This window comes from Equus asinus, chromosome 11, assembly GCF_041296235.1.
Source record: "Equus asinus isolate D_3611 breed Donkey chromosome 11, EquAss-T2T_v2, whole genome shotgun sequence".
In the NCBI taxonomy this organism is placed as follows: Eukaryota; Metazoa; Chordata; class Mammalia; order Perissodactyla; family Equidae; genus Equus; species Equus asinus.
This window is the reverse complement of record NC_091800.1, coordinates 78,897,913-78,921,336: the sequence shown is the minus strand read 5'-3', so window position 1 is coordinate 78,921,336 and position 23,424 is coordinate 78,897,913. Positions and strand designations below refer to the sequence as shown.

General features: G+C 41.4%; 1 long non-coding RNA gene across 7 annotated transcripts in view; it reads right to left on the bottom strand.

Moving 5' to 3' along the window:
- Positions 1-6,016, bottom strand: part of LOC106831557 (uncharacterized) — a 78,379-nt gene extending 72,363 nt beyond the window's left edge. For 2 of the 7 annotated variants that reach the window (XR_011506652.1, XR_011506653.1), the window contains exons 1-3: positions 5,677-6,016; positions 4,468-4,560; positions 2,980-3,049 (exon numbers count right to left, since the gene is read on the bottom strand). This is a non-coding gene — a long non-coding RNA (uncharacterized lncRNA). The remainder of the gene's footprint in view (positions 1-2,979; positions 3,050-4,467; positions 4,561-5,676) is intronic. The other 5 variants (XR_011506654.1, XR_011506657.1, XR_011506655.1 and 2 more) reach the window with 5 other exon arrangements.
- Between the last annotated feature and the right edge of the window lie 17,408 nt (positions 6,017-23,424).

Below are 23,424 nucleotides of genomic sequence, written 5' to 3'. Positions count from 1 at the left end.
TGTAATTAAAAGAATTATATTTGAGAGAGGAAATATTCTAGTTAAGAGAGGAAATATTACTAATACATTGCTGGTAACAGTGTGACAGATAAACCAGTTAGTCACAAAAACAGTTAGGTTAGCAAGCTCAAGTTTTGGGTTTCCCACTAGAGCTATCTGTCTTTTTTCAAAACACATTTCTAGGATAAAGTAATAATGATGGTAATAATCGTAATAAAGATCACTAACAGCACCACTAGTGACAAGAACCTAAGAAAACCTGTAGAGACCCACTGGTTTAAAATGTTGCACAATTTTCATGGGACCAGAGTTGGACACAGAAGGAAAGATGCTGGAAATCTACCCTGGGGACGGTGACAGTTGGGCCTGATGACCACAGGAGAGGGTGGCCATGTCTCCTGGTGGGAAAGGAGACAGAAAGATTCCGGGTCCTGATAAAACTGCAGGGAAATGTAGCAGAATTGGGAGAAGCTCACGTCCCTCTCGCAAGGGGATCTTCTCACAGCCTGAGATGACTGTTTGGCATCACACCCTAACATCAAACAAGTTATCAAGTATTGCAAGTTTTACTTAAATTTATTTAAAGTTTTAATTTACTTAAAGTTTTAATTGGGTCTACTTCTAGCATCCTGTTACTCCCAAGTGAGCACAATCAGATTTCTGTGTATTAGTTTGAAGCACTAGTATGCTTAGTATGTGTCACCTCACAGAGTCTAGTGTGAGCAATGCCCTTAAAGCTGCACACATCCCAGTTGTGTCTAACACACTCCCCAGGGCTCCGCATGCTGGCTGTGCATTGTCACCCACGCTCACGAGATCTCTTCTAAACACGGATAGTGAAGATGAATGAAAATGGCAGAGTAGGATCAAGTCATTTAAAAGGTGACAGGCTAGTGAAATAACTGAAAAATAAGTGACTACTAGGGGCTGACTACCTCAAGCTCTCTTGGTTAGTCACAGAGCCAGAAACTCCTAATTACAACCTTAACACCTACGTGTCCTACACTTACCAGACACAGTGCCGTTTTCAGATGAGAAACTTTTACTTTACAGAAGTTAAGTGAAGACTCAAATTAGGACCTCTCTGATTCCAATTTTTTTTCTCTTAACAACTATGCTATTGGTCTTTAGGATTCACTACACTCTTTACTTTCTTTTGGTTCCACCAAAGTGTCGAAAATTCTGCTTTCAGCATTGTTATAGAGGCCCAAGAAAATATGGTGATTTGTCTATAGAACACTATCTGGAACACAGCTACATTAACCACAGAAGGATACTACTGGTATTTGATTAAGTTTAATGAGAAGATAACATTTTTTAATGGCTGGAAGTACAATGATGAATACAACCTGAGTTTTGCCCTTGTGAAGGTTCTGTAATACACTGGAGGAGACAGATATGTAAATGGATAACGCTATTGTTCAAAGGGCTGTCATGGAGCTCTGTAAATGCTCACAGAAAAACAAGGTAAAAACGTAGAACATAGAAAACAAGCGCGGACCAGGCTAACTGCTTGGAGACACTTGGGAAAGCTTCGCAGAAGAGCTGGCATTTAGACTAAACCTTGAAAAGACAGAAATTTTACCTTGGAAGGAATGTGGGAGGATGTTCTAGGCAGGTAGAAAACAGCTATGAAAAAGAAAAGAGTGAAGAAATGTACTAATGATAAGAGCTAAAACTTGAACACTTATTCTGAACAAGACCCTATTCTAAGGGCTTTAAATATTGCCTTGTTTAATCCTCTCAACAACCCAACAAGGTAAGTACTATTTGCCCTACTTTATAGACAAGAAAACTTGGAGAAATGAGATTACAAGTTTGTAAAACTTGGAAGTGGTGAACGAGAAAGGTGACTCACGGTGGCACTCCCTGGGGCCCACACAATGTGTTCAATGAGCTACAAGTTGGCATGAGCAGAAATTAGACATATATGGAGAAAGAGGACTACTAGATTCAGAAAGGGACTCGTAGGCTAAGTCTTGTCTCATCTTCCAAGCTAAGGTGTTTGGAGTTTATCCAAACGTAGTTGATGGAGAACCACTGAAGAATTTTAAACCAAGAGAATTCAATATGTTGTAGAAAAATTGTTCTGGCAACATATGTATATTGGATCAAAGGAGGGTGAGAAATTAGAGGACAATTGGCAATGAAAAAGTCAAGGGAACACAGGTCCAAGAAAATCCCCTGAAATTCATCAAGCCCAGTTATCTTCCTTTGCAAAGTTAGTGAGGACCAAGGAGCCAAAACTTCAGAAGGGGACACCCTGGTAGTTGTGCCATTTGGAACTCTGATGAGCGATCTGGGCCAGAGATAGGACAGTCACGGAGGGTTGGTGACTGTGCTTATTAAGATCATTTAGTGAGGACTGAAAAGAGAAAAGGTCATCTTTGCTCCCATTCCCCTGCTCACATATTTTTACACTCTCCTATTGTCTCTCTCTCTCTCTCACTCTGTCTCTCTCTTGTCAATTTCTAAGCATTTATTCCCAAAAATAAAATAAATAAACAAAAATCACTCCGACTCTATATCACTTTCTAGCTCCCACCCTTTTAGCGTTCTTTCTCTTCCCAGCCAAGCTGCTTGAAAGTGATAAAAGTGACATATTCCTTCCCTTCATTCCCTTCCTCACCTCCCATGCATTTTTCTACCAACTACCATCTGCTCTCTGCCTCCAGGACTCCACAGACATGACTCTGGCAAAGGGTAACAAAGATGTCTTTATCATCAGAGTTCCTAGACACTTTTCAGCCTAGATCTCAATAATCACTCAGTATTTTAGAACTTTCCTTAGCCTAATATCAAGGGGAAGTCCCTTCTCCTTTCCAAAGTACAAATGGTGAATTAGTTTTTTTTTTTTTTTAATTAAGGCAGTGATGGATGGATTCTGAAGCTCCAAAGAGAGACCTCAATCAGAAGAGTTTTTGTTTGCTTGTTTTTTAATCAATTCCATTTATTTCCTGGAAATACTTAAACACTTACAGTTTTCTCTGCTGTTTGCCGTTGATGTCCCTTTCCTTGAACTATTTCATATTCAGCAAGAAAATGCTACCTGAGAAAAGAAATTCATCCACAGTCAGTCTCCGAGGACATACCCTCGTAACCGCTCTCCCTTGGTGAGGTAACCTGCCTCCCTCTTTCATTTTTGAGATGATTCGCAATATGTGATGGTGTCGCAATTTTTTTTGTGTCCTTGGGGGCACTGAGAAGGGGAGTCTCTCTATACTTTGACAAAAATAGTATGAAGAAATAAGCATGCAAAAAATTCTCAAAGCCAGACTGATAGATACAGAGTGAAGAACATTCCTATGTTTTTAGCTCTTTTTTACTGTACAATTGATATAAATTATCTAGAGAATATAATGAATCAAGCCTCATAATCCCATGCTCTACTAGCCAGAGTTTATCAACTCCTGCTGAAGTTTCCAATTAAAGACACATTGTTCCATGACAAATTTCTGCCTAAGCAAAGATTGTACAAAGATTCACTGACACAGTTTTTATGACATTATTCTCTTATGATCCTTCTTCTACATTTCTTTCCATCTGGTTTTGAGGTCCTCCTCTCCATACTCTTAAAATTGGCACGCCCTGAGGTTTTTTTCCTTGGTCCACTTGTCTCTTTTCTCTTATCTCCCTCCATGATCTTGGTATTCTCAAAGTTTTGATGATGTCTACAGATGAGTCCCTTTCTCTCCTCCTGGGCTCAGAGCCATCGCCTTCCGAACGTAATAGATAACTGGATGTGCCACAGGCTTGTGACCCCAAACTCAACACATCCTCAAGGGAGCTTGCGAGCTATTCAAATTCCAATCAAATTGGTGACTCTTAACATTTTCTCAATCTGAGATATTAGTACTATCAAGAAGCCAATCAGTCAAGCCAGAAATTGTAGAGTATTCCTAGATTACCTTCCCAAATGAACATTCGGTTAACTCCGCTGGTACCCCTTGCCCCAGCTCGCCAGTGCCTCCCTTCCTCACAAATTTAAATTGCCCACTCTTCCCTGGACGGGTGTCTGACTCTAAAGTCAGAAGGCCAGGAGAGGCACCTGAGACCACTATCTTATACACCCCTCAGGAAGACAATGAGTGCTTTCCTAAGGGTAGTTGACGCAATATTTTTGCACCCTTATATTTGGGGTCTTTCAATCACTATGTATGGAAATTTGTGAACAAAAATCTTTGAATCCAATACTCATAACCTGTTGATATTGGCCAAGACTTATAAAAGATTAAACTGTGGTTTAAGAAGAAAGCAATTGAGAAATACGACACCAGGAATACCCATTAGAGAGTGAATACTGAAATCCATAGTTAAAATAGTAGCTTGCCTTCTACATGGCTCACTTGCCTCTACCATTCATCTCATCAAATCTGTAAACGACAGCATCAATTGCTTCACTAGGGTGAAGACAGTCTCCCAGCATGTATTCCATTTACCAAGATGTCACCCTCAAGCAGAACCTACCTGGGGCTTCTCACAATATCTATTCACGTCAAATTAAATTATCTGGTTATCTCATTCTGATTCCTTATATTCACTATAAAAGGATCCCTTCCCCTGCAAAAAAGAAAAGGGAGAACAGTATAATTGAACAAACGTTTAGGATGGTAAAAAGAAGAGTTTGCCTCCCATCTCGCTGGCTTGTTCCAGAGACGTAAGTAGAGTTTAATTGCATACACGATGCCCGTGACTTTCAGTTTTCAAATCAGTAAAACAGAAACGTGTATGTCTGTAACTTATCCTGCCTGAGAATCCATTTGTGATTTGGCCAACTCAGCTAAGTCTAAACTTGGGATACAATTTAATGGAACTCAGTTAAACCCTATGAGTACTACCTTTTGTTGACGCAAATGAACAAGATTTAGTTTCCAACTGATCAAAATCATTAATTCACTCATTAGAGCTATAAATTGTCCATCGATTTTTATAGGGGGAAATGATTCATGCTGTATAATTACAACTCAGAAACAGAAATTGAGTTTTCTCCCCAAAGATTCATCTGTTTGACAACTCTGACTGAGTTCTTTCTTGGTAAAGTCCCCATAAAATCCATATCTTCCTCGCTATGACCTCTGAAATCTTCCACAGTCAGGGAAGAAGAAAAAAACCCCGAAGTGTCTCTTACATAGAGTCGCCTCCCTGGAATTGTGGCTGTGGCTGTGGAACTGGCTTCATCTGCCAACTCTTTACTGCGGGAGGTTTTCTAATTGATAATGAGCTCCTTAGGGGAACATGATTTCAGAGTGTAAATTAATAATCGTTTTCAAAGCACAGCACCTGATTTTTAACAAGTTATCTACCACATTGTACGTTACACTTTGCAATAAACTACTCCTAAAAAGGCAAATTTACAAAAAGAAAAAACTTTTTTGAGTTCGATGGTACACATGTAAACAAATCAACAATTGTCGTGACCTGCTTTTCTAAAATACAAAACAATCTCTTGAGTGGTAAAAGATAACTTGTTGAGTTTAAAAGTATCCCAATCTGAGAGCTGAGTATAGACAGGGCAGGTGTCTCTTAAATCCCAGCTCATTGGGATATATGCTGAAGAGTGTTTAGTGAAACTCAACATAGAAACAGAAATGTTGACCTAAAAGAAAAAGAAAAGAGAGAGCCCTTTAGGTCCTCTGGTCTATCCCAAATGGGTTCTCAGTATTTTTTATAACCTACCTCTAGGGTGGCCGGATAACGCACTGGTGATAAAGCTTTTTTGAATAAATAATTCAGTAGCCAGAGAAGGTAAAAACACCGTTGGTATTGTAGCTGAGCGTTTTGTTTTCTAATTATGAAGCAACTTGGAAGGCTGACGCTCCGGGGCTGAGTGATTTCACCAGGTTTGTTCTGTGGTTCCCCATTGTCGCCCTTGAAAAGGACATTCCCACAGAGCGGGCTCTAAAGACAATAAACAGCGTGTGTAAAAAGAAATGACATAATATCGGGCACTGATAAGGGGAGCTTTTCCCAGGGGCCCGGGGACTGCGGGAGGGGCTGGGCCGGCCTGGAAGGAAGCGTCCACGCGGGCGGCTCGGGCGCAGTGGGCTCCACACAAAGGGCCTGGCCAGGGCGGCCCGCCCGCCTCTGTGAAAATCAATCCCAGGAAGTCTGATGCCATGAGCCATTTCCTGTCCGCTGTGTGGGAAATTTAACCGAGTGCAAACGGCGGCAACAATGGGACAATATATTATAATAAACAGGAAAAATAGCATTGGCCACGGAAATCAATGGCTGGAGTTCATGAGGCATTCATGGGATTGACAAGTGAATAAATTAAAACCAAAAGGTTAGGACATTCAAAGAGAAGTTAATTTTATGTCTGCCCTCAAGCTCCCCTTTTCAGACTCGAATTAAGACTGTGTATAATAAAATGAACATAAAGTCTTAGATGTACAAAAAGGGCTTCGTTAGGACCTACATCGTCAGAAACCCAGAGTCTTTTATACACGTCCCCATGCGTGTAGAGTCGCTGCTCACGGCGCATTAACAACCCCCTCGACAGCGTGACCAAAGACTTATTTAGAGGAGTTTCTTGCTTTAAATAAACCTGCTCTCAGCAGCCAACTGTTCGTCCAGGAAGTGAGGTGACACCCCAAGACGCTGAAGAAGTTTACTCAACCAGAACCAAAGCGGGATGTGTGCAACTCAGCTCTTTAATTTAAAGAAGCCAGCAAAAGCCACATGAGGCCCCTCCAAACCCCAAATGATTAGAAACAACCGAACATAAGGAACTCTAAAGCAGACTTCGGTGACACCAACACTGATCGATCCATCTCCCTGCCATAGTAGCTTCCCTTTTTAAAGATGTTTTAAAGTTTGGCTTTTTTAATAACAAAATGATTTTAATTAGAATTCACCACTGAACCTCGGTTTTGCAATAAAGCATTTGACACACCAAATTCTTTCTCCTAATTACTGTTAAAGGCAGAGCGTTGTTCGGTAGCCAAAGCAATAGGCTGAGGATTTTGAGAGAATTAATTCTAATCCAGGCTTTGCTATTAACTTTCAATCCATCACAGTTCTTTTGACAATTAAGCGTGAATCTACTCCATAGTTTATGAACATTTGTTTTAAGTAATTACAAAGCATGAATGCTCTGATGACTGTTGCTAGTGAGTGATTCCACATAACCTCATATTTAGAGGCTATAACTCAAGTGTACCTTGCAAAGTCTTGTTTGGGCTCCAAAGATGTTTGGCTGCATTATTCATTTTATATTCCTTGTTTGGGGACTAAGATGGTTTCTTTACATATCAAGGATTGCTGATAGAAGGCAGTACTTTGGAAAGTTAAATGATTTAATCTTTAATAAATGGAAATTAACCCAAGAATTTCTAGTCTCATAAGAGTAGGCATAGTACATTAAAGTAGAAAGATAATACCAGAGAGCCAAACTGTGGTTTTACCTTAAAATAAAATTTCCACTACGTTTTCGGGAGGATATAGAAAGGTTAAGAAATAACATCCTTTAATCTGTTTATTATTTTAAATGTGGTAACTACCTAGGTTTTTTTTTTTTTTTTTTTTTTTTGGCTTGCCCAGAAGAAGGTGGAGGGGGGATAAAAGTCAAATTTATTTATTTGTTTAAATTAATCCAACTTCATTCTTAACAGTTCAGTTCAGTAGGTGGTAAAACGCAACCGAAGCAGCCAGCAGAGGGCAGTACATAACAGTAGAAATAGTCTGGTTATTTGAAAGATAAATCCTATTAGTTCAACCAGACCAAAAAAGAGAAAAAATACATTTCTACATGAAGCAATTTCTGACCAAAGAAACAAAAATTCTGGCATCAAACTATATATGAAAATGCAGTAGGGGGACGTCAAGGCTTCCTGGAGAATCCGCTGCATTTTGGTGACTTTCCCCCGGAAGCCACCCTTCACACTCCTGACTCCATTTTGTCTCTGCGCAGGCCGGAAACAGAAATTGACTTCTGCATCCCAGCTCTTTGTTAATTTAGATTCGATCCCACTGAGCAGCAACAAGGTCCACGACTCTGTCCAGAAAAGCACCCAGGGCGTGTCAACAGAGGTCAGCAAGCAGAGCTGGGCCTGCCGAGGGGCCCAGCCGGCCAGCGCCAGGGACAGTGGACCGATTCCACCCAAGGCCCTGCCAGAGGCTGTAACATGCTCTCTCCCCGCACTGAGCATTCTCCTCATCTCTGTCCACCTCTCTTCCTTCTCCATGTTTTGGGTGTTACCTCTCCACCCAGGTACTGGGAATCACTAGAACATTCTGAGTGATAGGAAAAGATGCCGAGGAAAGCTGCATCCTCAAATAAAGCTCTATCTCCAGTTTGGTCCCCCGGGTCTTCTGTATCTTTTAATAGAGTCATTGAATTTAAAAATAGAATGCTTTCATTTAGAGCTCAGGCGTTGGCTCTCCAGTCTCCTCCTTCTATGGGTCTCAGGTTCTCCTCCCACACCAGCCCCACCCTTCCTTCGACCTCTCTCAACCCTCCTCACAACCACCACCACCACCACCACTCCTTTTTCCCCTTCACAGCCGTAGACCACAGAATTGCATTAATAATCGTAGTAGCCTATTGGCCACGGACTTTCCCTCCATTCTCTGTGACCTAAGCCAGCACTCCGTGAGCTGCTGACTCCCCTATTCATAGATCTCATTTCTTATTGCTCACTTTTTTTTTTTGTCTTTTCCTTAGGAAAAAGCAGAAGAAAGGACAAAGGCAAAGTCTGACTATTAAAATAATAGCAATAAGAAGGATGGAACGGAAGTCAGCACGGCTGTTACATAACTCCCAGAACTCCAGTCAGTCAACTCCACTTGGGTGAGTAAGACCTTGGTAATTTGAGTAATGAGTGGGCTCACTTTTTAACATTCATTGTATTATGAAAAGAAAAAAAAAATTGGTTTCTAAGCAGCTGCATCTCCCACTGAAATCGACATGAACTGTAAGTGCTTAACACAAAGGTGTTTCCTTCCCCTCTCAAGATAATTTAGCACATTTCACTTCAAATATAGAACGGGAGTTTGCCGGATGGCATGTCGGTTTGTACTGAAAGGTGAAATACACCCAGCGCTTTCAGATATTTCAAATTAGAAAAGAATAAATGTAAGAATTCATATTTTTAAAAGAAATACATGTCACCATCCAGGTTATTCATGTTTAATTTTAAAGAAAAGAATATTTTTAAAAGCTAAAGAAGGGTCATATGATTTCCAAAGGTAATACGGAATCTTAACATTTCCCTACACCCCATTATCCACTTCACAGCTCAGCTGACCTTGACCCATGCCGTTCAGAAGGATTTCTCTCTGGGAAAGGAGATTCCACAGTTTGCTTCAAGAACAAACCTGACGTTTGAAAGAAAATCCTCTGTTGACACTGGCATTTCTTTTCTTTATCTCTAGAATGAAGAGCCTAAATTCACACTCAGCCACGTCGAACATGATTTTGAAAATAATTATATCACTAGCAACACTTTCTATTCTGGTCAAAATTCAGAGGACTGGCTATTTAAATTTTGAAGAAATTTCAAGACTTTGTTTTTATCCATCCCAGTGAAATCATGCTGGTTCTCAGTATTGAGTCTGAGATTCATGGGCAGGGACCTTTGGAAGTGTCTGGCACTCTCTGGGAGAATTGACCCTCAGGCCAGCCTCTTCGGGAATCCCATTAACAGAATCTCTGGCCAGCCATTAGCCTTCATTTTCAAAACACCCCAGTGATGGGAAAGTCACTCTCTCAAAAGGGGATTCATTCCATTTTTAGATAGTATAATAGTGAGACAATTTGTCCTTACATTAAACCCAACTTTGCTCCTATTTTCTATTTGTTGATCCTAATCCTGACTTGTAGGCACACTGAGAAAAACATCCCAACATTCTTCTGCAATCATATTTGAATAAAGCCCTCATGTCTTCTTGAAAATTCTCTATGTTAAACAGTGCTGGCTCCTTCTGATGTTTTAGAGCGTCCTAACATCCCTCAGTGTCCCAGTCTCCTTTCTCAGGATGCATGTTCATAATGTGTAGCCTGGAAGCTAAGCATAATCTGCTGGGTGTGGTCCGACTAGCACCTGATGAGATGTCCTGTTTTTTGTCATCAGTAATTCTCAAACTTTTATGTGTCTGAAATTACCTAGAGAACTTGTTAAAAATGGACATTTCTAAGCCCTCTTCATAGACATTCAGATTTTTAGGGGCCCAGAAAGCTGCATTTTTTTTCTTTTGAGGAAGATTAGCCCTGAGCTAACATCTGCCACCAATCCTCCTCTTTTCGCTGAGGAAGACTGGCCCTGAGCTAACATCCATGCCCATCTTCCTCTACTTTATAGGTGGGATGCCTGCTACATCATGGCTTGATGAGCGGTGCATAGTAGGTCCACACCCAGCATCCAAACCGGTGAACCCTGGGTGGCTGAAGTGGAACGTGCATCAGAACTTAACTGCTATGCCACTGGGCAGGCCCCAGAAAGCTGCATTTTAAACAAATAGCTCCCATTTTATGAATACCTGTTCAGCCCATATTTCAAGAAGATTTCCTTAGGGGTTGTATTTTTTTTAATCTGGCCTCAGATCTTATTCTTTTTTTTTTTTAACCACCCTATAGACTCATATTGATATTGCAATCAACCTAAACAATGTCTTCTCACAGGAGCCCCTGTCAGAGTCCCCCATCCTACAATTGTTTAACGAAGTTTTAAGGCTTAAATCCATGAAGATGCGTTTATCCCTATGTACCGTTGCCAGATAAAACACAGGAAGTGAAATCTGAATTTCAGATAAACAACAAGACATTTCTTAGTGGGACATACTTATACTAAAAACTTGTTCATTGTCTGTCTGAAATGCAAATTTAACTGGATGTCCTGTATTTTTTTGCCAAATCTGATAATCCTATCCCTGTGAAACTGATTCTGGTGCCTGTTCTGGCCACTTTGAGCCCTAATTCTGTCCTCCAATGTTTTTGGTTCTCACAAATACTGCTCCTGTTTCCGACGGTCACATTACTGTCCCTGTTTACACAAATGCCCAGAACAGGCTCAGGTTGATGTTTGCTCACCAGTTGTAAGAAAAGATCGAGGTACGAAATTTCCACCTTTCTTCATTATGGCCAAGCTTCCCCAAAGCCCTTGAGGGCTCATTCGTTTTCAGCTCGAGGGTAAGTAAAAGCACACACAGCTCAGAATCAGAAGGCCTGAGTCAAAATACTGGCTCTACCATTTAAACGTTGCGCAACCTCAGATAATTAGTAGACTTCTCTGAACCTCAATTTCCTCACTTGTAAAATGGGGCTACTTAGGGTTATCATGAGGAGTTAATGAGATGGTACAGAGGAAAGTCTTAAGCCTTGTGTTTAATAATTAATAATTCCTCAAAACGTAATTCTTCATTCATGAATTTTTTAACCAGTTAGGAGAGCTTCAAATTCAAATTGGCAGAAATAAGTGCATGGATCACTTCCCGTCTCTTTCAAAGTCCATCAGAAGTATAAAAAGAAATAAATCCATAGCTATAAAGAAAAAAAGAGGGGAAGTCATCATCAGATATACGTTATCAATGACTTACTGGAAGACAGAAAGCCAAGCCAAGCCAACGGGCTTATGAGACCAAAACGAGGAACAGAGCCCAGAATACACTCCTCTGTGATGGTCCCGGGGAAGGGGCAGCGATTCTGAGCATCTGCATCTAGCGGCTGTGAAACAATAGGAAGTTGGCAGGTACCAGAGAGAATGAGAAAAACAGTATGGCTAGCAACTGAAGATCACCCATGCATAGGTAACGGAGGTTTATCATCAGCAAAACAACAAGAGGAAAAACAGTGTGGAGCTGGCAGGCCAGAGTAAAGCTCTTCTGTTGTGACCTTTCCTTTGGGTGGGAGGAGGAGCTCGCAGCTGACTGGAGGCCCTCTACCCGTTCATGCTTGGGAGAAGCCAGCTAGGAAACAGGCTATACCCACAGTGAGGGGGTTCCCAGTTAGGCTGCTCCTCAAGAAGGAGAAGCCTGAATGTGTATGTGGGGGCGGACTTTCTCTCATTGCAGCAGAGAAAACCCCAACTAGCTCCCCAATCCTTCAGTCTTAAAAAGGAGCTGACTATCAAGGAGGAACCTCATCGGGATGGAAGAGCAAGACAGAGGAAAAACTGAACCCAGAAAGAAACACACAATTCAGAGAATAAAGAGACCATGAAAGAGGAAAAGAAAACTTCTCATTGATGAGATTTGAGAAAATGTTCTATTTCTAAAATAGAAACAGAATTCTACGAAAATTACAATGAGGGCAAGTGAGAAATTATATATGATTGATGAAATTGAAAAAATACATCAATAAAAGGGGGAGAAAATAAAATCTAGGAAATCTCCTGGAATGTGGAACAATGTAACAGAAATAGAAAATGTCGAAGAACGTATGCAGCACAGAGGACAAGTCCAGGAGGCGCAATATTCAAATACAGCTCATAAACGGAGAAAAAAAATGGAGAAGAGATTATAAAGACACAGAAAAAGAATTCCTCAAACCTGAAAAAAGTCACTTGTCTCAGATCAAAAGAATTCAGTGCATATAAAGCAAAATGGAGGCGAATAGACCCACATTGAAGTACAGCCTCATGCATTTTTACAACAACAAAGTTAAAAAAGTCTTAAATGCTTCCATAAGGGGGGGGGGAGTGGTAACCTATCAAACAACAAGAATGAAACTCTTATGAGAATCCTTATGTGCAACACTCGTGAAAAGAGACAATGGGGAAATGCCTTTAAACTTAACGGAAAATGATATAGGACTCGAATTATAAATCAAATGTGAGACGCTAAACACCTTCCCAAACATTCAGAGATCCATAAATTTTACCTCCCTTATACCTTTCTCTAAAAATCCTTTGAAATATAAGCCAGGAAAAGCAGGTAGGAAAAACACAACATGATAAGTCCTGGGATTCAGGAAACAATGGATCCAAACCAAGATAAGGTAATGTCAGGTCCTAGGATGCGAGCAGAAGAAATCATCTAGATCTGGGAAGCAAATGGTCCAGCTCGGACCATTAAAGAAAAGGCAGGTAATTATAAACTTCAGGACAAGCAAAAACTTCTGGAGGGGCCGGCCCCATGACCAAGTGGTTAGGTTCACATGCTCCGCTGCAGCTGCCCAGGGTTTTGCTGGTTCGGATCCTGGGCACAGACATGGCACCATGCATCAGGCCACGCTGAGGCAGCGTCCCATGTGCCACAACTGGAAGGACCCACAACTAAAATATACAACTATGTACTGGAGGGATTTGGGGAGAAAAAGCAGAAAGAAAAAAAAATAGATTGGCAACAGTTGTTAGCTCAGGTGCCAATCTTTAAAAAAAAAAAACAACTGGGGCATGTTTTTAAAAAAAAAACTTCTGGGAGCAAATCGTGGTCCAATTAGAAAACAAGCAATAATAATAGCACACTCTTGTATAAAGCTTACTACGTATCAAACACGTTTTTTTTGGTGAGGAAGATTGCCCTGAGCAAAGACCAGTGCCCATCTTCCTCTATTTTGTATATGGGATGCCACCACAGCATGGCTTGATGAACAGTTCATAGGTCCACACCCAGGATCCAAACTTGCAAACCCTGGGCCACTGAAGTGAAACATGTGAACCTAACCACTACACCACTGGGCCAGCCCCTCAAACACCTTTTCCATTGTTTTGTATAGACGGATTCGCTATCCCTCACAACTAAATGGTCGTCACCCATATTTTAGAGATGAACTGAAGCATAGACAGTTTAAGTAACTTGCCAAAGTCCCAAAGCTAAGGGGTGGCAGGCCTGGGCCTTGGCCACAGACAATATGGCTCTAGATTATAGCTCTTAGCCAGACTGTTCTACTGGCTTTCTAAAATGGATGGTGCCTACATTGGTTTTAAACTAAGTAATCATTTCTATAGAATGGGAATGTATTTAAAAGCCAGTGAAAATGATTCTGGAGAAAAAGAGATTCTCTAGTGAGAAAAAACAAAATGGCAGAGGGTAGAGTCCAGAGGGTAAGTGGAATGGTTTGCTTTGTTATGGCAGGAGGAAAGGAAGATAGAGCAGGCAGAATTGAAGGCAGGTTTGTTTGTATGTTTTCCAGAAGATGATAGAATCTCCATGTGATGGCTATTTTTCCCTTTGTAAAGTAGAAAACGAGGTTGTCAGCCAGGTGTGTGGGACCAGGAAAGTGCTCAGAGATTCATGGAATCTGGAAAGACTTCGAAATCTTTCTTGTGCAGAATGGCGTGAGGGTTGACTAAAGAAATCTAGTAGGATTGCCAAGAGTGCTGGGGCTTTGACAAGAATTGTTAACAATATGGATTATTAAATGTAAGCTGGGTGACCTGGGAAGTGGAAGGAGAAGACTGATGGAGAAAAAAGTAGAAAGGTCCGTGGGCAGAAGGCTCTGCAAGGTGGAAGAAATGTCATGGTGGAAATAATTTAACAAATTAGCCGAAGATAGAGAAAATTTGTGGTCCAAAATCACTGCTTTATTAACGGCTTTAGAGGTATTTACAGTTATGCTGCATGACAAGCTTGCCAGTGTGACTATGGGAGTGACAGGCTGAAGTGGGGTGGAGGTCAACAGAGGTAAGAAAGTCAAGGACGGACAGGTTTGTTGTTAGTGCCTTCAAGTCTGTTCCAACTCCTGGGACCCTGTGCACAGCAGAGCAGAACCCTGCCTGGTCTTTTCGCACCATCCTCTTATCTTCTGTGGCTATATCAGACAATGTTCCCCTAATGTTTACAAGGTTTGCATGGCCAATTTTTTCAGAAGTGGGTGGCCAGGTCCTTCTTCCTAGTCTGTCTTAGTTTGGAAGGTTCATTGAAACCTATCCACCCTGGGTGACCCTGCTAGTATTTGAAATACCAGTGGCACAGCTTTCAGCATCACAGCAACATGCAGCCACCACAGTATGACGACCAGCAGACAGGGAGTGTGGGTCTCTGAAAGGGAATGGACCTGGGGCCATGGGGGTGAGAGCGCTGAATCTTAACCACTAAGCCACCAGGGCTGTCTAGTTGGATAGGTGCCCACGGGTATAGAAGTCACCCACACTGATGAGAGGCCTTGGCAAAAAGAAAAAGACGCCAAATCATGTGCCAAATCCATGATATTTTTTAGGTTAGAAGGTAGGTAATTGCAATAGGGAAAAAGAGATGGTGATTACTGTGAAATGGCTTGAACCTCAAAAAGCCAGGGTTTGTTGTTGTTGCTTCACTTATTTATACAGATGGAGAAATGGAGGAGTTGTGATCTGAATTCAGCAGTGGGGAGCCAGGAGAAAGCCAATGCCTTGCCCTGTCCCTGATGTACATGAAGTGAGAGACAGCATACAGCAGCTCTTGGTGAGCTGCAGGGGAGATTATGGTCCCAGATGAGAGCCAGGCAATAATGCAAGACCTGGAGGAAACCCAAGAAGAAGAGTGAGAGGACATGGGACACTTGCATTAAAGAAGGCTCTGGGAAGTGGATCAAAGGTGGAGAGCTGGGCTCCAAGGAAGTGGGGGTCACTAAGGGAAGAAGGAAGGTGGCTGAGGCTCCACGTCAGGGCCTGACCGATGACGGCCTCATGATGAGGAAGAAGAGAACGGCAGGGGGTTTGGTGGCAACAGACCCTGCTTTGGCGGATTCTGGGCTCAGTATGTCTCCAAGTCACAGAAGAAAGACACACTTCTACTTACAATGCTCTGAATTAGCACGACTTCCAAATTTGTGGAGTGTTAATGAATGAGATTTTATAATAATCCAAGATACAGTGAAATAATAATGGAGAAGAAAGACATAAGAAAAGGCTTGGGTGGAAATATAGAAAGTCAATTAAAGAAATCAGTGACTCAGATTGTCCAAGTAAAAGGAAGTGGATGACACCAAAGTATTAGTATTCAAGAGAAAAAAGGGGCTGCCTAATAAACTGAGAGCAGGAAGTATATTATTACTTTAAATAATGACAAACTAATGGGAAAGTCAAAAGCAATGATCAATATATCCATCTACCTTTACATCTGGAGTGTGAGAGGTGATAATGTATGCCCATGGTGTTTTGTTTCATTTGAATCTCATCAAATGGTGTCAGTGATTTGAATTTAAGACAGTGACATAAAGATAATCATGGAAACAATGATTTGTTTCAAATATGTCTTACAAGGAAACTCAAAGTCAAAGGTGATTCAAAGATTAGAAAGTCTGAAAAAAACCCTCCAGAAACCATGCAGGATGAAGGATCCAATAGGCATCTCTGTGGAGAGGACTTTTCTGTAATAGCGCTATTTTATCAGCATTATGCTTAAGAAAATTAGCCAACAGCCAAACATTAGTATCAGAAAAACAATCAGCAGATGCAGCAGGAGCCATTGTGGTATTTGCAAAGACCCATAAATATCCCCAAGTGCTTTTAGTGTGACAGTGTAGGTGATGAGCGCAGGTTATTCTGACGAATAGACACATATTCCAGACACGCTGAATTGGTTCCAGAATATATCATCGAGAGACACCAGATGACATTGGAGACATGGAACCTCAAAGCAATATAGAGCAACTCATAAGAAAGATGGAGTGTAATTAATGCTAATGGTCAGAGGTGTCAGAGGCTGCAGAGGGGTTCAGCAGGACCAGGGAAAGAGAGGAATGACAACATTGCTTTAGAATGTGCATAGGTCACTGCAGACAATGCAAGGACACCGAGAAGAGCGCCACTCAAATGATGATGCATAGCAAATCAATTCTGAGTTATGCAATAATGGAGATAAACTGCCTGAAACCAGATTTATAATTGTCTGTAACGCTGACAACAAACTGTAGTGATTGTTGGGACTTTATCTTAATGGAAACAAGAATTTGTAAATATACCTTAAACCAAATCAGAAAAAAAAGTAAGAGAACTACCATGAAACCCCCTTCAATAAACATCACTGAAGGCCAACTACAGGCCAGGCACTGGGCTGGGAATCGGGGATACAAAAGGAAATAGGAGACACTGAGGAGTGCACAGTGTAGACAGGGAGAGAGACCATGAAGACCTTGAATTGTTTCATCATATGTGAGCAGTTGTGTGCATTAGGTACAGAATAGAGACATGTTACCACGTAAGGGTTATGGCCAGGGAGTTTTTCCATGAATACCTAGAGTTTAAAGATGCTTACAGAAAGATGAGGCAAATGGGCACTCCAACAGAAGAAAGGCTGGCACGAGGGAGGAGGGTGGTGGCATGATGTGCTGCGGTCAGGGACCTGCACAGTATTGGGTCTCATGGAGAAGAAGCTTTAAAGAGGCGGAAGTGAGGGAGGAGCTAAGATGGGAAAAGTAGGTCCCAGTCGGTCATGAGCGACCTTGTGTGTCAAGCGGGGAAGACGGACTTTGTGTTCAGGTGATGGAATCAGTGAAGAGTTTCAGTCAGGAAGCATCATGGGAAGTCTGGGTTTTAGGGGATCATTCTGGTGGCAGTGTAGTGGGCTGACTGGCTGGAAGCAAGACAAGTCAGCGAGCTGCGTCACCAGATGGGGATGGTGAAGACGTGAAGGAAGAGGTGCCTCCTGAGTTCCTCTCCCGACATCGTCGTCAGAACAGCTACAAACTATTAATCACTGCCCTTACGCCAACTGCTCTACGTGCATCCCCTCATTTACTCCTAATAGCAATCAAAGGGCTCTGTGTCACAGATGTGGAATTCTCCCTGAAGCTCAGAAGAGGTAACAACCTGCCGAACCCATATGGGTCTGGGTCCCAGAGCAGCTCTAAAACTCACCCTCTTTATACCACATGTGCTTGAGAGAGTTGTTTTTTAAAATCTGTAAAACTGCCAATCAATTTGAAAATCTGTAAGTAAACGTCCTTTGGTGAGGAGATCCGCCCATGCTTCTTCCCATAACTTTCGCCCTGTGTTTCGGGCCAGAACACAAAGCATTTCTTTCCGGACTAGGATCTGGAGTCGGCTCTTTCTGCAGCACATGTCACCACTTATTTCACAGGTCTGTCCTCTAGGCTGGAGCTTCCGAGGGCAGGGGGTCCCCTATCTCCTGATCCACAGTTCCCAGCAAGTGCCTGGCACACAGTAGCCTCAGTTATTGGTTGGATGAATAAAGGAATCTACTCAGCATGGCTTTCTAGCCCTATAAAGGGACGTTTTAATGGCCACCTTATAGCTAAAGTAGTGGTTTTAACTCCCAAGAGTTAATGTCCCCTCATCAAAGGACAGCTTTCCCTAGCAGGGACAGTAGATGCTGACTTCATTGGAGTGGCCTGACTACCAGGCTTTTAACCAGGGAGTGATAAAGAAAGAAACTAGTACAGAGCTTTAATCACTAATCTTTTATAGGGAGTATAAGCCTTAAATAGGATATAAATCAAAGAACACTACATAAAATGCATTTAAAGATTAAGATATTTTTAAACACTTCAGTCACAGGTTGTTTTTCCAGCTTTTGCTCACTCTGACACACAGCTTAATGAAGTCCTCGCCCACCGTTTGTCCCATCCCTTCTTAGGAAGCACCTTCCTAACCAGTGTGAAGTTGCATTTCAGGGTCATATCCCTTCCTGGGCTCACACACATCCTAGGTAGCCGAGCCGTGGGACATTAGACCAAGTTGTCACCTCAGGCCACTGCAGCTTCATAGGTGTGCCAAGGTTTCCACATCACCCTCCCTGGTCCTCGATCCACTTGGCAGTCGGGCCACTTGTGCTGATAAAAGGGGAGGCCTCTCAGTGCGCCTGTCCTTATCATTCTAGGATGTGTTTTCTCTTCCTTCTGATCTCTTGGCTCCACTCTCTTCTAGGGACCCACCAGGCAGGAAGCAATTAAGGTAATAAGAAACCTGTCTGCTCGTTATCTCTGAGTCTAGAGGACCCCTCCACACCTGACTGCCTCCAGGGATTTTCTTTACTTGCTGCTTTTTTTCCCCTTCCTTTTTCTTTTCGTGAAAACTCCCTCCAAGTTTTACTCTCTTTCCTGATAAAATCTTTATTTTACAAACAAGGACTTTTCTTATTAACACCCTTGTAATCTTTGAGTTTTTACATACTCAGTGAAAGGGACTGTATCATGTTACACAGAACACGTTTTTTAAAACCAAACCTAAAAAGGAGTTAAAGTACATATTTTACATAAATTTTTCCCATAATCATCTGACCTATCTCTTCGGCAAATAAGATTCCCGTCTTCCACTCAAAACAGCAGATACATTTCAAATGAGTTCAACCACATTTCTATTTTTTATTATTCAATTCATTTAAACTAAAAACAAAGCGAAACAAAAACAGTTCACCCACCAACTACATTTCTAAATATATTTTCCCAACTGACTGAGAGAGGGAAATCAGTACCACCCAAATGAAAACCCCAGAGTCCTGGAATAGGAAGGCCGCTCTCACCTGCGTGCCGCCCGCTCATCGCGGGAACCATGGCTCTGTCTTTCCGAAGAGTCCGCATCGTAAATAATGCAGCAAGAGCATAGCAAGAAATCAGAGCTTTTCTCTTTTTCCTTCTCGTCTCTCCTCATATACAAAATAGATGCTGGTGGAACAAAGGTGATGGAAATAATGACTGCTGATGACAAAGACGCCTAATAGCAGAGAGAAACTCAAAATTCCATTATCATCATCAGAACATTATTCATCGCCTGTGTAGAGAGCTCTTGCTGATTTTCTCCACAAAAGTGCTACCGCTCCTAGTTCTCATCTTCTTAGGCCCTTACCCAGGTCCCACCCCAAACACTGTGGAGTTAAGTAGCGATGTTTATGACCTATAGACTCTATATTCCCTAGACTTAATGATATCACACCATTTAGCGACACTTGCTTTATGCCACCAGCCACCAGAAAGCAGACCTGCAGGACTTCAGGAGCGCCTGGCGTTCTGGCCTGCCCCTGCCTGCTCCCTGCAGCCAGGCTGTTTCTTGCAGACTGTCTCCTGGGGTGGCTGAGTGCTCCAAGAAATGCCCCATGAAACCATTTCCCGTCTAGCCTCACAGAGCAGGCAAGGATGAACATCCTCAATAGCCATATTCAAATGACTACACTTATAGAACATTTAAAAGATGGCATTGGAAATCAGAAAATCTGTATTTTAAGTTCACTTCTGGTACTTGCTTGCCTGTTCCAGTCATCCGGAAAACTCTAAAAAGAAATAACACACCGGGCCACCTCCAGAGAACTCTGATTTAGCTCCTCAAAGGTGAGTCCTGGGCATGGGCGTTATTTAATGGCTTCCCTGACGATCCTAATTCGTAACCACCTTTGAGGACACACACATGCACACACACATCTGTGAGACTTTAAGACAAGCACTTAACTTCTCTGAGTCTCAGGTTTTTTCATTTGCAAAATAGGGGTTGTAATTTCTTACTTGACAAGGTACTAGGAAGATTAAATATGGTACGTATATGAAAGCACTTTGTAAAATATATATCACTAAATTTAAAGAACTTGTAATATTAATTAATAATTCAAGATAACTTGTTAGCTTAGTAACTCCTGCTCATTTTTTATTCTTTTGCTATTTTCTCCCCATCTCAGCAAGTTAGTAAGGACTTTGTGTCTCCTTGCCTTGTGTGTGTGTGTGTGTGTGTAGATGTACACATGTGTGCGATTTTTGGGGACAAAACAGAAGTTTCCAGGAATTCAGAAGCCTCTCCACCCCAGGCTATTTGGAAAAGCCTACAATCCTGAGGGAGCTGGAGATGAGGGAGCTGGGACATCAGACATCCTCCCACAGGAGGGGGGCATTGGAGCCAAGTGCCCTGACTTAGGAAGGGGGATATAAGTTTGGAGGGGGGGCAATATGGCGAAGCCATTCCTCCCAAGCCTGTCTAGGATTGTCTAGGAGCGGTGTTCCTGGCCCCAAGCCTCAGCCCTTTGCAAGGAAGGACCGAGGCCAGGGGACGTGACCTCTGAGGGCTGCCACCTTGGGTGCTTGCCCAGCTGGCCGCTGGAGCAGCGGGACTCCCTTCACGGGCCCCATTCCACTTCATGTGATTGGAATTCATGTTCCTACCAGCTCGGAAGGATCCTGGAGCATATTTTTTGAATTAAGAAATAAAGAAATTTAATTATTTATAATACAACTCTGATATTATATAATAAAATTCAGAGCTAATAATTATTCATTTAAGATAAGTTAAACAAGACCTGCCAGGTGCCTCATAGCTACTATATTAGTTCTAAGCATATCCTTTAAAATCAACAAAATAGGTTAGGGATGGTAAAGCTAGAAATGGTAATAATATTAACACATTTGTCCTCCCCACTCAAAAGGGTAAGGCTCAAATGAGATAGCATATTTGAAAGTAAAAATATGTACTGTCATCAGAATGAATTAAGAAGCTGTGGCTATGCCATAGCCAGATAGACACAAGAATTGGGCAGAATCAAATTCAATATCTTTTAAACAGCTCTAAGATGGGCATGAGGATAATTCAGAATATTATTAAACAGTCAATGCTGTTTAGTATTAATCATTAATTGATTCCAAACCGGGGCTGAAAGAGCCTAGGTGGGGATTGCAGGCTCCAATCAGAGCTGAGAATCAGGGATGTTGTGGATTCAAATCAAAGTGCAATCCATCCCACTTGGAGGGTTTGAACTTGGAGCCCAGTTTGACCAAGAGACTATGAAACCTCAATCTGTCTCTCAGAGTTTTGAGAAAAATTGCCCTGGATGTCATACTCTAGCCAAAATCTCTGAAGTCACAAACTCAGCCTATTAATGATGTAACCCAATTTACTTGGGATAGGAAATTGTTTCCATAAAGGATAAATAGGTGACTATAAATAACCCAGGAAGGTTTAGAATTAAGTGTATTGATGGCATAAGTCAAATTCACAGCATGAAGACTTTTGTGTTAATTTGGGGAATAATAATCAGTATATTTGATATTTAGAGTACTTATAATTTTAAGAGAGTTTAGCATCCCAAAGAATCCAAAAGATTAGCCTTGGGATTACAATTTTTAAAAAGTAATGGAGTATTTGATTTAGACTTGTAATTTTAAGTTAAAAGATAATTTTACTATGTTTTAAGATAATATTAGAATATGAAAAACCAGCTAAAGTCACCATATTTTCTAGAATAAATGTTAAATTTGTCAATGTGCATTGTATTACATGCCATCTTCACCCCAAAATGTATAGAAAATATTTGGCATTTAAGGATTAAAAAAAATGGAAGCATTTCTAATATCAAATGGGCATATCCATAACCTTTCTCTAGGTAATTTTTGTTGCAGTCAACATGTTGGATCTCTTCTTTTCTAGAGTTGTAGACACAAAAGGGTTAAGAAATGTCATGTAGACCAATGCTCTAACCATATAAACGAAGAGACAGAGACAGAGAAGTTAAGTGATTTGCTCAAACTACAGAACTATTTGGGGAGAAAACCAGCAAGGGATTTTATGACCCCCCAGTAGAGTATTTCCTCTACAGCATCATCAGCTTGGCTTGTTGCTAAATAGGATGATACTGTTCCCTGGGACATATGACTGATAATGTCTTAGTCTGAACACAATAGATGGTTCTTATTTTTCCAGCCAAAGAGAAAGCATTTAAGTTATCCCATTCTTTACAGCTGAGAACATTCCCCTCCTGGTTATGAAAATTCTCCTCTGTGTATATAAGAAGGAGGCCATCACTCTAACCAAACTCCACTCATTTCTCTCCTAAAACCCCACTGGCCTGAACAATGTATTGTTCTAGCTACAGCTTATCCATCATTCAAAAATACTGACTTTCTCAATGTCTGATGTACTGTGTTCAATTTCACAACTGTAACGAATAACCTGTTCCATATGAGATTTTGTGAAGTGCTTAAAACACTGAATAATCCTCCTAGGACCGATTGGAGAAGCATCTTATGCTATAAGAACACTGATTACTTTATTTTTGCTACAGGCACAAATCGAGTCCTGTTTGAAAGTGTTAATATTTCTCTAGGGGTGGATGGAGAACAGCTTACGCAGGGGGAGAAAGCTGGCTCGCCGTCGACAAAGCACTCACAGCTCTTTGGAAGAGCGGTATTGTGTAAATGCAAAGCTATTATTATATAAAAGCATTCAGAGGATAATATTAGCCAGATTGTATTAAATATTAATATTAAGGCAAATGGTGGCTAAGACCTTAAAGAAGAACTGTAGAAGTCGATAACAAATGGAGTAAATGTATGCAAAATTAGTCTATTTCTAACTATGCGTACAACGTAAACCCAACAAACTGAGGACCAATAGTGAATTGCTGAAGTCAGGCCATGCATCTTTGTAAACTCTTTCAGCTCAAAAAAAATAAATAAATGAAAAAAACAACGTTGTCCAACTTTTTTCAATCAGCATTGAAAATTGGACTTTAAAGGCAATTTATTTTATTTCCATTTGTGATGGTTTCTTGATGTGGCAACTTGGCTGGGCTAAAATACAGTCCTCAGTTATTCAATCAAACATGAATCTAGGGATTGTAGATGTGATTAGA